We start from the raw sequence: 15,628 nt of genomic DNA on the forward strand, positions 1-15,628 counted from the left end.
CTTTTTTTCTAAAACATCCCAACTTTACTGAGACAGACAACTCCAACACTCACGTGCAAACCAGAATAGGTTGCCACTCTCTTCTCTTCTTTAGGAACAGCTACTCCTCAGTGTACACCACGTTAGTTCTTGGGAGCAATGGTACTGGACCTTGTTTCTTTCTAATAGCTCCCCATCCCCCTCTCTACAGTGTGTTGTGTGGTATTAAATAAGATCTACCAAGTTTCACAATTTTGCAATGGCGGAGAACATGCCAGAAGAGACACAAAAGGAGCATGGATAAGGAGGAATATAAAAATCCACAGAGGACATAAATAAGCAGCACCTTACATATTCATCCTTCTCTAAACAACCTTCATTACCTTTGCTGTACCTACCTTAACAATACACGCTTTAGGTTTGGTGGTAGTACAAATTCTTCTGATTCCACTGCATGGCTCTGAAGAGCATACTTTGCATTCCCCATTGCAAATCACTGCTGTGTTGTGGAATTTTGGCCTCAGCAACATAAAGCAATCATGCATATGTGCAGCAGGTCCACTGCCATATAGAGCAGGACTCTGCAGTCTGAGTGTGATTCCCATTAGTTCATCAGGGGAACATTGACAATAACGTCACCAACAGATTTTAGTGTCAGGAAAAGTCTTTCCAGTTGTAGCCTAGAAGGGAGAGTTGCCAACTCTCCATTTAAAAAAAAAAAATTGGTCTGTTAATCTTCACCACCCAGGGCATTCAATCCATCCGTGTGAGACATGCATGACACACTAGAGTAGCACATAAAATGGTTTGCAGCCTGTTCTGGGCTTTATATTTTGTCTGGGAGGTGGGATTTAAGAGCGCTGTTCCACTGATGTGATATATTTTTCCAGTTTCTGTGCATGGAGCTAGGGGGCATGGAGCAGTGTTGGTAGGTCCTGAGATGGTGAAGTGGATGCTGTACTGGTCTATCCAGGTGAGCTGTGAGACATGGTAGAACTTGACTCTGTTGCTGTATCAGACATGGCAGCAGAATTTGAGCTGCACCACCTACAGCCATGAAAGTTAAAAGCTTCTATGAGAAATTGGGTTACTGGTTGTGGGAGGTGAAACCCTTCCTCAAGCAGCAACTACTATCCCTGTCAGGATGAGGCACAGACTTTTGTACTCTTCATTGATCATTTACGTCATGAATTGTTACCTAAGAAGTAATTGTTAATTTTTCCTCAATGCATCTCTATATATATCCCTTGTTGGCACTAATACCAAACACCTATCTACCAAAACCCACAAGGGTCTATTTTGAATGCCCATTTCTATATATAAGCTGTCTAAAAATGGCCTTTTTCAAAACTGTAATTTAAAATCCGACCGTTCCATAACAGAGGATTTTTCATTACAATTCTAAAGACACCCAACATGAACTGGCTACTTGCCCCCATTTGTAAATTACAACCTATTTAATGTAAAAAGGTATCGCCAATGTGATCATATGGGAGAGGTAGACATTGCAATAGTGAAAAACTAATTTAAAACGTTTTCACAGCCGGGACATGTAATACTTAAGTACATGTCCTACTTTTGAAATACACTGCACCCTGGCCTTTGGTGTGTCTGGGGCCTACTCAAGGGGTGACTTATATGTATTAAAAAAGAAGGTTTGAGCCTGACAAAGGCCTATTTTGGCAGGTTGAAATGCACACACAGGTTGCAATGGCAGACCTGAGACATGTTTCAAAGGGATATTTAAGTGAGTGCCTCAATCTGTGCTGCAGGCCCACTAGTAGCATTTACAGGCCTTGGGTACATGTAGTACCACTTTATTAGGGACTTACAAGTAAATTAAATATGCCAATTGGGTATAAGCCAATTCTACCATATTTTAAGGAGAGAGCACAAGCACTTTAGCATGCTTTAGCAGTGGTAACGTGTGCAGAGAACAAAAGCCAGCAAAAATAAAGTCGGCAAAGCAGGAGGGTTGGAGGCAAATTGTTAGGGGAAAACCACACTAAGGATGTCAGGTCTAACAGCTTCAAAGTCATCAAGTACATAAACTTTCATTGAATGCACATTTAAATCAAATGGCAAATCAATGATGTCTTACTCAAGGATCCTTAGATTCCTCTCACTGCAGATCCAAGCAACCACCACCTTTGACTCCCAGGTACACTAAACCAATTGAATCAACCCAGAACCCTCCTTGCTTGTTTCTCCTCAGGCTCCATAACACACCTCTAACCATGGGACCACATTATGCCTTCCTTACAATTGCTTCACTGGCTCACAGTAGCTAGAACAATATAATGTGATGCTTCATGTAACAAGTAACAAGCAACTGCAGAAGTCGGCTTGTCCCCCCACCCCCAAGTAAAGTATTGATCGTGCCAACCAAATAGTAATGATTACTTCAAAAGCTGCTCCATTTAATAACTACCGAGGTACTTCAAAAATTGCTTGCATGGTGCTGCATTCTTGGTACAAACAGCAAAGCTTCTATGACCTTCAAATGTCAATGTGGAAATTTACAGATCACCTTGCATTCTGGATGATGCAAGGGTGTCTCTGTTACAGGAATTATTGGTTTTCTGCAGATAGAGATACCTTCTTGCACAAAGTAATACTTATGAGCAATTTCCTCTTTCTATGTGTGCTGCAAAATGCAGCATGTATAGAAAACAGAAGTAACAAGGAGAAATAAAGATGTTTCTCCTTGTTACGCCTGCATCAGGGGGCGTAGCTTTTTGGTACAATCCCAGGTTTACTCACCTTAGTAAACCTGACATTGCATAGGTGTATGCATGGATATGCCCATGCTCCACCCATCGAAAACATCTTCTTTGCATAGCGAGTTGCCTTGTTTTATATTGTATTTACTAAACCATGCAAAGTAGCTTTGCATGGCTTAGTAAATGCCAAAAAGGATTTTGCATCAGGGCTGCACCATAATAGTGACACCACCCTGCCCAGTAGTGTGTTGTGCAGTTTCATGCCTTTCTTTTTCTCTCTGCTGGTGTATGAAAAGGATTCATGTACAGAAATTTCACACTGTGTATGAGAGGCAAACCTGGACTGTACTGAAGTAGCTTTGTGGGCATGCACTACTCGCAATGTCTGGAATGCCAGGGTAGAGTCAGCTTTGTACCCAGACCTCATCTGGGTTTCCAAATAATGATTAGGTGCATAATGTAAAATGATGTGAGTGGAACATCTCTAATTGATTCACAACACCATCATTGTCTGGGTATTCACAGGTAAGCATGGTCAAGACACACGCAGAGGAAGGTTGTTTCTAGAGTTCACACCAAAATTAACACTGGGATCACATTCTAAATTCCACCACACACCTTAAGGACAAAAGCAGGAAGCATAATGTCCACTCCTGGATAGTACTGTGTGGACAAGCTAATCCTTGTTTTCTTACTCTGCTTGCCATCAAGAATTCTTGGAACAATAGAATTGTAGGAAATCCCCAGTATAAGAATGACTGGTCCTATGTCAGGAACATCTCCACTGCATGTTCAGACGACTGTGTGTACTCAGTACTAAACATATATTAGACCAATCAGGAGCTATATTTGTTTATGATTCAATGTGTGGCTAATCAAATAACCTAAGCAGTAGTCAACAGTATACAAGAGCCTGGAACTGGTCTTCTTCAAGTGGAAAATGTTGTCACACACCTTCCTAATAAACCATACTGGCTATCTTATCACCGCTGTGTTAGAAACATACACAGGGGCATATTTATCAAGGTTTTGTGACACTGTTAAGCATGTCATCCTTAAGGTGGACTCCCCCCAACTTTTTGCCTGATTCCCTCCATTTTTTTGATGCATCTTATTGTTGGCCTTAGGACTCTGAGCACTTTACCACTACTGACCAGTGCAAAAGTGCATGTGCTTCTACCCTAAACATGGAAACATAGATGTACACCTGATTGGCATACTTAGTTTACCTTTAAGTCCTATGAAAGTGATATACCATATACCGAGGGCCTGTACACTTGTGCAAAGCAAGGGGGACGCAAACCTGGAATTACATTTACTCCTCGTTTTTTAGGTCTCGAGTGAGCCAGCACATGCACTGCTCTGGCGAGACTTTTAATTAGTGGGCTTCAAAAAGCCGACCACAGCTTTTTGTGGGGCCTAGAGCATGCGGTTATGCGCACAGTTATGCACAGAAGCGCCATCTGGCTTTCCTCTCAAGCGGGAGCTTCGCTCCGCCTCTTCGTCTTGCTCGCGCTTCAACGCTCCTCTCCTCCCCCACCACAGAGCGCGTCTCACGGCCGCGCGTCTTGTTTTACTTTGCGTCTTGTTAAGATGTGTGCCGTGACAGTATGCTTAACTAAAACTGAGGCCGCGAAGGTCTTTCAGCGCTTGTTTCCCCTTGATATCAATACAACTGATTAGATTGTAAGCAGACGTGGGTTGCTCTGTCCTACTTTTTTTCATTTCCGTGGCGGTTCCCCTGGGGCACTGATTATACTAGCTTCTTTTCCTCTCTCTGTCCCCCTGGAGTACACAGAATTGCATGACTAGACCGCGGTCTAGTTTACCCATTCATTTCCAACTGACAAAAAACCTGCCTCCACAATCGAGCCGGTGCACAGTTCCTGATTCAGTCAGGATTCGCCAACTGTGGCTTCAGGTAAGAACTAAGCCTGGGCAAAGCACTACGCTACGCTCGCGTAGTTTGCGAAGTTCGCGCTACTTCGCACTACGCGAACTGCACGTAGCACAGTGCGAACACGCGTAGCATAGTGTTGCGTAGTGCTGCGGTCATTTTTTGCTTGCTCGCGGTCCTCAACGTCAAGTTGGCGACCGCGAGCAAGCAAAATGACATCCCGGCGAGACTTTTTCCTTGTTCGCGATCAGCAACATCAAGTTGCCGATCGCGAGCATGGAAAATAAACCTCCCGGCGAGATTCCCAACGCGAGGAGGTCAGGTTTCTCATTGCGAGTGGTCGCGTATGCTCGCGACCGCTCGCGATGAGAAACTACCAGTTCGCATTGAGAAAGCTGCCGCTCGAGTAAAAATCTACTCGAGCAGCAGAAAACTACAGCTCGCACTGTGCAAGATGCCATTTTCAATTATTGCACAGTGCCGGTTGCTTGTCCGCACTGTGCAATCATTGAAAACGACATCTGGCACAGTGCAAAGAAGGTACTACGCAGTTCGCAAAGTGCTACGCGTAGCTCGCGTAGTGCGAACTGCACTTTGCGTAGCTTCGCGAAGTGCTACTTTGCGAACTACGCCCAGGGTTAGTAAGAACGCCTTCCGGTCGTCTAACCTTCCTGCTACTAGCACACCCACACTTGCGTTTGCATGTTTACGGGTGGGACTGTTCACAGCGTGAACTTGCCAGCAAGTCCCAATTCTAATAGACCCCTTTCGGGGGGAAGTAGCTTCTTCCCCACTGAATCATGCCCGCTTTGGTGCCCCTTGGCCCCCGCTGGACACCGAACTCAGCACGCATTGGTTAGCTGGTCCGACATTCACTGTCCTCAATACTTCTTTGATTGTCTGGCTCAGGAAGGACTCCATCATGGCTGTTGATATACCACGTTGCACAAGTGCATAGGCTTTGCAAGACATGAGGGCATTCATCACCTTGTATATTTGCCATATTTACTAATTACCCTGCGGGTCTCATTGGTGCCCTTCAGCACACACGTGTGTCGTTACTTCTAGTCTTTAATTAACTGCCAGTGCCTGGAGCCATCTTAAGAGCCTGGGGACTGTTGTTGATTGACTGCCAGTGGTTTTTTCTCACTCTCTCCCTCCACTGAATTTTCCACATTTGTGCTTTCTTTATAGTCATGTCCTGTATAAATTGATTCACACACCCTCACCAGAACTGTGCAGCCGACACCCCATGGAGCTCGCTGAAAGATTAACTCTGGATCAGTTCCTCGATTTAAGCTTCCTTCTAACGGGGGGCTTGCAGTGCAGACATATTAATAGTCTCTTTTCCTTGCTACATATCTCTTACTTGCTTCCAGGGTACCTTTCCCAAACCCCTGTAGTGAGCGTTTTCACTCCCAACCTCCCAACGGGGAGACCCTCCTCCAGGGCGCTCTATCCCCTTAAGGACATTCATACCATCGTGGACGTGAGCCGCCGATTGTGAACCCGGCCTTTGAATTCTTAAACTCTGCCTGAATCCTTCCATGTAAGTGCCATCTCTAGCTTAACTCTTCTCTTAGGGGCTGTATAATTGACTACAAAGGCTTATGCCACCCCCTCTCCTATTGGTCTTCTCTAATCCTACAGGTACGTACAAAACCTTCCAAATACTTTATATTAGTCCCTTGTTTACGTCATGTGCCTGCTTAGTTCGGTTCTTCCATCTATAAATCTTCTGTCTTTTTTTTCACCCAGTAGGCAGTTATCATCCTATGTTGTCCTGATAATTAATGCCGTTGACATAGACAAGCTAAATTTGGACTGTGAAGTATGTCATGATTTTACAAAATGTCTTTTTTTAACATATTGGTTCATGCATAACTTCGTTTTTGAATTCTGGTCCAATACGCTGTAGTATTGTTTTTTTTTTCTTCACCTGTTTCACTTGTGCAGTCTCGTATGTTCTCACGAGCACAAAGTGGTCACTTCTTTTAGCACACAAGTCAAAAAGTATGGTTGATTCTGTATTTCGTATAAGCTCCCAAAGCCGAGACCTACTGGCTATGCCAATTGCTACCTCACATCATAAGAGGCCCACGCAGTGAATTGCGCACAGAACTTACATGTGCACTGGCGCCGATTTAGGTCTTGTGTTTTTAAGACGAAAGCTATTTCCAGAGGTAACAGGCATTGGCATAGCCAATACGTCTCGCCTTTGGGACCTTAGAAGTATTTAGTTATGCAGCACAGCACAATATCCTTGGTGCAACAACATCAACTGTTGCATGGCTATACACTTATAAGGTCCCAAAGGCGAGAGCTATTGGCTATGCCAATGCTTGTTCCTCTTTCTATGTGTGCTGCATTCCTGCCCTCTCCTTTTCACACAGCGCAGAACAGTAAAGTGGCGTGTTGCGTGAATATTAGATACATATGCCTCACATTGTATGCTGGATCTTTGATTTGCGACAATGTGAACAACGCCAGCTGAGATGAAGCACTCACAAAGGCTTGGGGAGTCTCTGCTCACTCCACGGAGCATGCGCAAACAGGTGTGTGAAAGATTCAGAAAGTAGATAAAGACACATGAGGATCCTTGCCAGAAGAAACAACTTTCAAAACCTCCACAGCACAACGATCCTAGGTGAGTGTTTGCCGGCTGCGATGAACTCCTTTCCCCCACCCCCACACTGTTTTCACTGGTTTTGCACATTACCTGTCAGGCTACATGCTCTAGAAATAGGAAGCAATAACGTGCAATTCCTTACCTTTTGCTATGTGTTTCTTTCAGACGTTCGGGCTGCCTTGATGCATTTGCCAAATGTTCGACGGAACTTGGAAAGGGAACAGTTAACATATTCAACAAGGAAGTAGCAGGCTTGGGAGCATTAACCCAACCAGGCACATTTTATTTGCCTGTTTTCAGAGACTTTGGGCTATCCCATGACACCTAACATTTTCTATTTCTGCCTGCTTCCTTGACGCGACCTTCTCACTTATTTTGCTTTGGAAGATTGCTGTTACCAAATGATAAACACGGTGCAACCGTCGTCATCTTCATTTAAATGTTGACCTCGCTCCTTAACCTTTCCGAACCCTTTTGTGAGTGGAGAATAGCTTTCCCGTGCCTGCCAATTGGAAAGGGATGAACCCTGGGAATGTGTCTCACCGAAAATGACGTAAAAGGAGTTCCCTTAAGAGCCACGCCTTCATTCCGAGCAAACGGTGCGGGCCAGGATTGGTGAAAGAGTCGCCTGAGTCAGCCATTAACTTGTTTATCTAATGATAGATTTCGTGCAGGTCGAAACATGAGCCTCAACAAGCGTAGACGGAAATAAACTTGTGGTGTATATGAGGAAGTTCCCAGGAAAATAGGGCCCTGATATCCACATATAAGTGGCATTCTTTTACTCTACAAACAAGCGCACGGTTGCACGAATTTGTAATCTATTTAATGCTTTAGTTCTCTGTTAATACTATAAACATCATCACGTAGAGCGCTCAGGGTTCCGAGGTTTCTGTATAAGTAGCTCCACCAAACCTGGCTTTTTCTGTGCACTCTGAGAATGTGTTCCTGAGTTTCCAATGGGATAAGGATGACTACTCAAGAATGGAAAAACTGAGCGCTCTGAGGAATAAACAATCTGCAAATTTACACAATTAATAACATTATAAAAGTGTCGATATGCTCTGTCAATTGTGTGATTCTGAGTCTGTCATCACAGTTCCTAATCCTGGGTATCGGTGAGCCATGCTTTCGATTGATCTATGTGTCATGAGGGGAGGGAGTTGTTAGAAAATATATGGTCTGGGACTACCGAATTCCCCCCTCCCCTGCCCGTAAAACACATTTCTAATGAGGGACATGAGAAGGTAATTACTTTTTGGAGGCGGGGGTCGTACAACCCCCGGCCGTATTTATTAAAAATATGAAAACAAAATTAAAATTTTGAAATAAACAATATTGACACAATTATACGCAGAAACATAACACAACATTTGATTACAATTCATATGCACAGATATCAGATGGCTAACTTTAAACTATCACTAATACATAGTTTTCCTATCCGAATCTAACATCTGGACATAATCATACATTAATTATTTTCTGCGTATCCTATTTGGGCCTACGGCAAGGTCGCTAACCGGTGTCAGATCCTTATCAATTAACCACGCCCTCCCGTAGGAGTTGCGCATGCGCAGAGGGCCCGCTTACCGAGAGGGTACTTCCCCCCCCCCGGTTACCCCCATACGTTCCCTGAACTCCATTCCAATTTGTGGGGTCTTGCACTCTGCGCCATTTAATGACGTCCATACCAGTGCGGGGTGGCCAACCAGCCCAAAGAAAGCGTGACTCCCCTCTTTCCCCGCACCCATCCATCCAACCGGATGTACCGCCCCTGGAGTTCTAGGAGAGACCCCTTGTCCCTCCTCCTGGGCGACCCCATCCGTGAATGGCGCCGCCCCCTAAGGACCATAAATTAACTGCTCACCAGTCATGACCTTACCGCCACAGGCCAGCATAGTTGACCGACTATCTGGCCCCCCCCCAATCCTACAACTCTACTCCATCACCTAACCTAGTCGAGTGAACCACGACTTCTATAAAGCACAATTCGCCCTGACACCCCATGTGACCAGACTATGCTGCAGCCCTGTTACTCCTGTGCTAACCGGCCAACCTCGAAGATTACTTCCTCCCGCAAGACCCTTCTACCTAGTGGTATCAAGTCATTCCCCCACTAACTATAGGGACCATTGCGGCGAAGGACTATCTCTTCAGAAGATCAGTCCTAAAGAAAACCCCAAAACTGACTGAGGCCAAGGACATATACTTGAAAACCACCCTGTTCTCAGCTCTGTCTGTCTAGTCTGCAGGTGTAAAAACGCTAGCTAGCCTTCTCCCTACTGGAATCTCTGCACTCCATGCTGAAGTGTACCTCGGCATAGTCATGTCGCATTCCCAATCCCATGCAAAGTATTCCCCTTGTTCTACCCAGGGGTAGGGTACGCAACCCCCTACCTAGTGTAAGGCAACACAAATCCCAGAGCTGACTGAATCTGACAAAATTGACATACCGTCAAGGAGCCACCAAATGGTCTTGATTGACGCATCGTGATGTACCACGTTGCAACCCAAACCCCTAGCATTATTAGCACCATGCTCTAAACCGACAGAGTTGACCAGCCACTCCCATAACCCGGTACTCATTCCCGATGTAATTGTACAATTTGTGATACAACCCAAAATAGTGCCCCACAGGGTCCCAGATAATTCCCATGAGCATCCCCCTGGGCCTCATGAACCACTGAAACTGAAACAATATGCTCTAAGCTAGGTTCTGTGTTGGCTGCTGCCCCTACTCAGGAGCCTCCCAACCCGCCCAGTGACTAATGTAATTACAGGGTGCGTTCACCCGGGCACTCCCATTAGCAGGACAATAATGCAACAGTGCTGGATTCATCATAGGGAGTGAACCTGCCATTTAGGACCCCTAAACCGTGAACTATCAGCATCCAAGCATAATGTTCTGGGATAGGCCCCGTGCCTGCCTATCCCCCTACACGGAGCATCCAAACACTACTCCATGTCCGCATCGAAAGGCGCCTGCGTGCACATGCGCCGTAATGGCAGTTAACCGTTCCATGACACAGGAGTTATGTGTCGCCTCTGCCCCTGATACTTGTGTTTTTTACCATTAGTAAAGGTATATACTTACAAAGCAGCGCACTGCCGTCAGAACTCGTGTGGCAAAATTAAATGGGTGACAACCATACCCTCTCACTAGAATGCAGCAGCAGATCTGCAGGTACACACCTGCCAGACAGACGTACTGCCGACTTACCACGAATGGCAACCACAAACGAATGAAAGCTATACAGTCCATTATGAAGCATATGAAGCGCCATCCAGGCTAGCACCACTTGAACCACTGGGTTGATCACCCATCCAACTTGACGGCGCCGCTTGCCCCTCACGTTCCGGATCCACCGGTCCCTTTGATTGTCCGCCTTTTGTAGTCATAGCGGTACGTAGCGCTTCCAGGCACCAGGCGTGGATCCAGGTATACATAAACGAAAATCAAAGACAAATGATTAGTGCCTTACGCCGAGAGGTGCCCAACAACTAGGGGTGGGCGGAATTTGCGGAATTAACCTTCGCAAATTATCGCGAGAATGTTTAAAATTATCGCAAACAAGCAGAAATATCGCAAAGATGCGGAAGTTTTTTTCCGGCATGTTCGCGAGATTTTCTGCATGGTTGCGGGTCGCCAACTTACCCATGTGGTTGCTTGCGGGCGCGGCCATCTTGTTTTGAGTTGTTCTCGCGGTGCATGATCGCGAGAAGAAAGACGTGATCGCGCGACGCATGACGTCACTGCGGGCGCGAACTGTCGCGAGACAGCGCAAATGGCTAAAAACAATACAACATCTCATGGAGAACGCGACCGGATCAAGAAAACTTGTCGGCGAACGCAGGGATTCAGGTAAGGCGATCGCGCGCGCGCGAGAATGTATCATTTTACAGCGCGAGCAAGAAACAAATTATCGCCAAGCTGCGGAAACCGGAATTTTTGACATTTTCGCGCTCTCCGCGGAACGCAAAAATGTCAAATTATCGCAATTTCCGCGAACGGAACGAAATTTTTGCCCAGGCCTACCAACAACGATGTTTTACTGCCTTGCTACTCAGCGAGACTGTACTCTCCCCCTTTTACCCCTACACCCCACAGGCTTTAAACGTGTATCGCGACTATTCTTAAGCCCGCAGGACCCATCATTTGTACGCCAATAAAGGATGCGTTGATACTGCCGATACCTCTCACCTCTATCGGTGTGACACTGCCAGGGCCGTGCGTTGATACTGAGTGGGTCTGACAACATAGGCCCCCCCAAGCACCCCAGATGTGAACCAGCCCCAGAGAGTGGGTCCAGCGCCACACCACCCAAGAATAACCTGCTTATGTTACCAGTCCATTGTACCCCAATAATGTGTGACCCCACACCTACATTACACTGTGTGAGTGCCCGGGCAATGGTGCATATATACAACCTGACACACCCCAGGCCTATAATGACGCCGTGTATACGTACTAGGGGAGCGACGGTACCATGTGCTGCCATACGACGTACAAATAACAAGTGCACAAGCCCATAAATGCAGGGATCCCGTGTGATACCATACATCATTGTGCACAAATGTGTTCCCTGGACTCCAGTGTACAGACACTGAGCAGACATCGGACTCCAGTCCCTACATGTATAATTGGACCGGCGCAGAGGCGCCGTGTGACTGAACGCCCTCCTGCAGCTATTTCCCCTGCACATAGCGCCTAGGGCTTCCTTACCCCTCCTTCCTACGCACCCCCCCCACTGCACATATGGATACCCTTGCCGATGTGACGACAAGGCCTATAACTGTTCAGATTTACCTAAATGACCCTGACCTCCCGCCAGTGCCTAGTGGGCCGCACCCCATAATCATTTAAAGACATTAGTTAACATGCTGAGCCTCACTTGCCAACTAAAAAATTGTAGCACACTGTGCAACCCAGTCACCTACCATAAAGGTACTTCTTATGTAACGGAGCGAAGGCTTGCTCCAACCTGGCAAATTACCAACTGTTTGAGCAGATCCTAAAATGATAGGTCTGACACACCGTGTTAACAAAAAGGTGGGCCACCCCGGCGGGTGGCAATGCTGGTGGTACAGTCCCACCATGTGTACTTGGCTTACATGCCATGGGCCACACCTCTTGTATTCTTAACGATATTCCTCAATAGACCTGGTACCTCCCCCCTAGGACGCCGTCCTAGGCAATATTGACCCGCTTTGCAGGAACAAAACACAGACTCCTATTCTACTTTTCCTATTCCTGCCCACTTTATTTTCCCTTATCTATAGCTAATCCCCTTAACGCTGCTTATTACAATGTTACCTAATGAATTTGACCTGCAGGCCAAGACATTGGCTCCCGCCATCTAATGAATCTCCAAACTGCCTGGATTAGCCCCCAAAAGCAAATGCTGACTGATTACTGACTAGCATATATCACCCATATGTGTTCCCCAGTGACCCGAAGCCTGGTGATGTTGTAAACTAACAAACGGCGGTCAACATCAGCCGCCTTCCTCAACTGTGCTCACCTGTAGGTGAGACCTACACAATCCAGGAACCTTCGCCATAGGCATCGCCCGCAATTGTTAGTCGGACTCAGAAAACGTCCCCTATGGATCATTCTAAGTAAAATCTCATCGCAAAAGGAACATTGATAACAGACAATAAAAAAAATTAAAATGACGCTTGTCATAACGCCAGGTGCCCCACCTCTGGGACACTAGATTCAGACTTCCAATAGGGACAGTCTTGCATAGCACTGGTCACAGCCCCTCTGAGGATTTGTTAGTATGCCAGCACTTCCTCATACAACTAACAGATTGTGTCCCGCTAAGGGACATAACACGTGAGTGTTCGTAACCCTGTGACGCTTTCTGCAAGTGTCACCCAGTTTTTGGTTTTCTCAGTCGCACCGGCGCACATAAATTGCATTTTATGATAAACGAATGTATTGCATCCTCTAGCATGAAACCCTGCTTCCTGAAAACATACATTGGTCAGTACACAAGTACAAATAGTCAACCCATGCAAACGCTCTGTGACCCACTCACCAGCACTCCGCAACATTTGTGACGCCCACCTGCCTGCAATCTGTGGCCCCTTTCCACTTCCCCATCTGGAAAGCTGTCAAGGGTGCTTCCCTTCCTTAATACTTTCACGCGTAGGCCCAGCCAAAACACTCACTGCTTAACATGAAAAGACCGTGACTCACATGGTTATACAAGGGGTGAAATGGCCAAATGGGTGCGCAAGGCACAACGCTACAAATACACCAACTAAAGAACAATACATGGGCAAGCACAACGAGAAACCCAAGGCATGACATGTGCAGGTCCCCTAGAATGGCAATGTACCAAATGCAATCAGAGGCAACCGCCCATCCCCGTTCTGTACTCTGGTCGAGAGATTAAAATGCACAAAGGCAATGGAGCAACGACGAGGGAAACCAATGAGTGAAATGCATAACCACTGTACAACGCAACACTACCGCATATTACGAAGAGATCCTCGCGGATCAAAGGCAACCGTGATCTACGGAACCTAAAACACAATCCTTCGTCAACAAGCAGAAACACAAACCGTTCTCAACTGTGCAGCTGCGTCTGTGCACAAGCCGGCACAAACTCAAAATCACTGCAACTGAGCTCAAATCCACGCAAACTTCATAAAAAGAGAATGCGGGCACCGATCACGCCACCTCTCGCATGCCAAGCGATCGCCCCATCCCCCAAGCCAATCCCGCTGCGTGCAGCTAGCGCACCAATCAATCACACTGACCACCATAAAAACATCCTGAGAAGAAATGGAAGCATCGCCTCCCAAACCAGAAAAACAGTGCCTCCGTGAAAAAGCCCTTCACAGCATGCGGACGCGACCTCGCGTCTCAATTATTACCTAAAGACTGTGATGATGCGTACACGTATAGCGCATACTTGTACCGTTGGCGGCGCTGTAAATAACGGGCCCACCTTTCATCAACGTCATAAGGATGAAAGGTAGAGCAGGCAGGGATCGAACCTGCCGACTCCCCTCAGATCTGTGCAGAGGGCGCATTAACCCCCTGAGCCGTGGCATTGGATGCCGAGATACCGTCAAGCCACCGCGACTCCGTATTGCCAGAGTCCCTTGAACCCGTGTGCAAAATGTACTTTGCATTTCCTACAAAGGAGCCAGACCACAGAAGGGACTCGAACCCACAAACCTTCTCATTGGAAGTCGGCCACCGTAACGATCAAGCTACACAGTCACGTACGCTTGTTATTCGCGCCAAATATATTCGCGCTGCACACGATGGCCACATTAAGGACAGAGCTACACAGTCACGGATGCTTGTTATTTGCGCCAAATATATTCGCGCTGCACACGATGGCCACATTATCACTACCCCTTTTCTCTTCTGGCACCGGGAGATTAAGTGGTTTCCCTAGAATCACAGCGTGCGGGCGCGACATGCGCCAATAATTCAAGACCCCCCCCCCTCCCGAAGCCAGATTACGCTGCAAGCTCCCATTTCAGCTGCATGCTCACCAAACAATTTTCACACGGGCGGAAAGGCAGCCCCCCACATCACGGCCGGCCGGCACAGCCTCTCCCTTCGCATTCAACGCTCTTCTCGGCTCTGGCCATCTCGCGAGTCCAGCGACGGAAACCTCCATCGACGATGCCACCAATGAGCCCTTGCCGCTCAAACTCTTCGTCGCCAGCCTGCTCCCGAATCATTGAGCTATAGCTCCTGGTCCTGAAAAAAGAAAACAAACAAATAGTTAGCAGCCTCCCAGGGGCTGCATCCGAATGTGTGCGAGCGCGGGACCAAGAGACCGCGTCTCGCGCTCCCCGACCTTTTATGCTAACACTGAGGGGCAGGCCAGTTCTAACTGGCCTGTCCCCCGCCGCCCCCTTGAACCGGAAGCACCTTAATTGCTTCCGGGCCAAGGGTACCCTGCCGCCACCCAATCCCGGCCGAGGCGCGCCCACCGCGTCACACTGACGCGGTAAACACGCCGGGCCGGGTGGACAGGCGAGGGGGGGGGAGGGTGTCGGTGCCCCGCCATATCCGCGGCGGGGCCGATACCGGCCCCGCCTTTCTATTACTCTTGCAGAGAGAAAAGAATCTGCAAGTTAGAAGTAGTTGCAGGAACGATTCTGTCTTTGCCACAAAACTGCATAGTCTGTCGTTTAGGCAGTTTTTTAATCCATGCATGTGTGATTTCGAAAAGGGGAATCAGGTAAATCCCTTTTTTAAGACAATTGTTCCAATCAGTGTGTATAGGATGAGATGGAAATCAAATTGTGTCCACTGTTTGCCCTCTGTAGTTCTGCCAAATACTGAAAAGCAAAGTTCAGAAAGAGGCGTGCCTTATATTGAAGTACCAGCACAGCAAGGTCATTGAAGCTTCTGCTAAC

General features: G+C 47.1%; 1 protein-coding gene across 6 annotated transcripts in view; it reads right to left on the bottom strand.

The window, feature by feature from the left end:
• The window catches only part of SYK (spleen associated tyrosine kinase), a 430,546-nt gene extending 422,741 nt beyond the window's left edge, over nucleotides 1-7,805 (bottom strand). For 2 of the 6 annotated variants that reach the window (XM_085632729.1, XM_085632726.1), the window contains exon 1: nucleotides 7,371-7,759. The gene's annotated coding sequence lies outside the window, so the exon portion shown is untranslated. Of the gene's footprint in view, nucleotides 1-7,370 lie in introns of all 6 variants that reach the window. The other 4 variants (XM_085632733.1, XM_085632731.1, XM_085632724.1 and 1 more) reach the window with 4 other exon arrangements.
• Nucleotides 7,806-15,628: the final 7,823 nt, after the last annotated feature.

This window comes from Triturus cristatus, chromosome 2_1, assembly GCF_964204655.1.
Source record: "Triturus cristatus chromosome 2_1, aTriCri1.1, whole genome shotgun sequence".
Classification (NCBI taxonomy): Eukaryota; Metazoa; Chordata; class Amphibia; order Caudata; family Salamandridae; genus Triturus; species Triturus cristatus.